This window comes from Gobio gobio (assembly GCF_949357685.1).
Source record: "Gobio gobio genome assembly, chromosome: 12".
NCBI lineage: Eukaryota > Metazoa > Chordata > Actinopteri > Cypriniformes > Gobionidae > Gobio > Gobio gobio.
The window spans coordinates 7,515,376-7,517,310 of record NC_137105.1 but is presented as its reverse complement, the minus strand read 5'-3'; positions in this window follow the sequence as shown (position 1 = coordinate 7,517,310).

Here is a 1,935-nt window from a genome sequence, read left to right as displayed (position 1 = left end):
TAGAAGTGCTAAAGTGCAATCACTTAAATCTCATAATTACCATAAATTATAGTCATGCTTAGAAATTAGGCTATTATCTGAACCAGCATCTGTGTTCATTTATTTTCTTGTACTTCCCCCATAAACCTTCATTTAATTCCTCTTAAAAAAAGTGGAAATGTCTAATATATATATATATATATATAATGTACTGCTCTGAGACAGAAGGTAGAAGATCCAAATGCAGCTTTATTAAAGGGTAATCCACACTCGTAGTCATCCGACAGGCAAGAGGTCATAACATGTAAATCAGTCCAATAAGGCAAACAAAGGCAAGAGAGACAGGCAAACGGGTAATCCGCGGAACAGGCAAGAAATCCAAAACCAGAGACATGAAACCAGGGAAACACTCAGAAATGCAGTTTACAACAAACAAGACTTCGCAGTGAATGACAGAGTGAACATGGTTTATATAGGCTGGGGAAATGAGGTGATGAGATACAGGTGCAAACAATGAGTGATGATGAGTCTGGGCAAAGGATTATGGGTAATGTAGTTTTTGATGAAAGGACAGTCTGGGATGGAGTGCCTTCTGGTGGTGATCATGGGCACTTACACTGGTGAATTGTGCCATCTCTGGACGCTGGTCAGTGGCTGGTGCCATCTCTGGATGCTGGTCAGAGGCTGGTGCCATCTCTGGACGATGGTCAGGGGTGGGGCTGGTGCCAACTCTGGACGCTGGTCAGTGGCTGGTGCCATCTCTGGACGCTGGTCAGTGGCTGGTGCCATCTCTGGATGCTGGTCAGTGGCTGGTGCTATTTCTGGACGCTGGTCAGAGGCTGGTGCTATCTCTGGACGCTGGTCATGGCTGGTGCTATCTCTGGACGCTGGTCAGAGGCTGGTGCCATCTCTGGACGCTGGTCAGTGGCTGGTGCTTTCTGGACGCTGGTCAGAGGCTGGTGCCATCTCTGGACGATGGTCAGTGGCTGGTGCCATCTCTGGACGCTGGTCAGTGGCTGGTGCTATCTCTGGACGCTGGTCAGAGGCTGGTGCTATCTCTGGACGCTGGTCAGTGGCTGGTGCCATCTCTGGACGCTGGTCAGTGGCTGATGCCATCTCTGGACGCTGGTCAGAGGCTGGTGCTATCTCTGGACGCTGGTCAGTGGCTGGTGCCATCTCTGGACGCTGGTCAGTGGCTGGTGCCATCTCTGGACGCTGGTCAGTGGCTGGTGCCATCTCTGGACGCTGGTCAGTGGCTGGTGCCATCTCTGGACGCTGGTCAGAGGCTGGTGCCATCTCTGGACGATGGTCAGTGGCTGGTGCCATCTCTGGACGCTGGTCAGTGGCTGGTGCCATCTCTGGACGCTGGTCAGAGGCTGGTGCCATCTCTGGACGCTGGTCAGTGGCTGGTGCTATCTCTGGACGCTGGTCAGGGGTTGGTGCCATCTCTGGACGCTGGTCAGAGGCTGGTGCTATCTCTGGATGCTGGTCAGAGGCTGGTGCCATCTCTGGACGCTGGTCAGTGGCTGGTGCCATCTCTGGACGCTGGTCAGTGGCCGGTGCCACTGGATTAAGGGTTATGTAGTTTTTGATGAAAGAACCAAGGTTGGAGCCCGGGTTGGAGTGCCCTCTGGTGGTGATCACGGGCACTCACACTGGTGAATTGTGACTATATATATATATATATATATATTAGTAGCACCTGTTGCTAAAGGTAACATACAAGAATTGTAGTTCTTTTAAATGTACAAATGAGTGATTTTGACATTTGTTTTGAAAATCGAATTAAAACTGGAAGAAAATATTAAATTAATTCACATAATAGCTCATGCCTGTGATGTGTTGAGTCCTGCAAGTATAAAAGGACAAGACCAGCAGCCTTTTTTCGTTCATCATCGGAACACAAATGAAGATCTTTTGATGAAATCTGAGAGCTTTCTGTCCCTCCATTAAAGC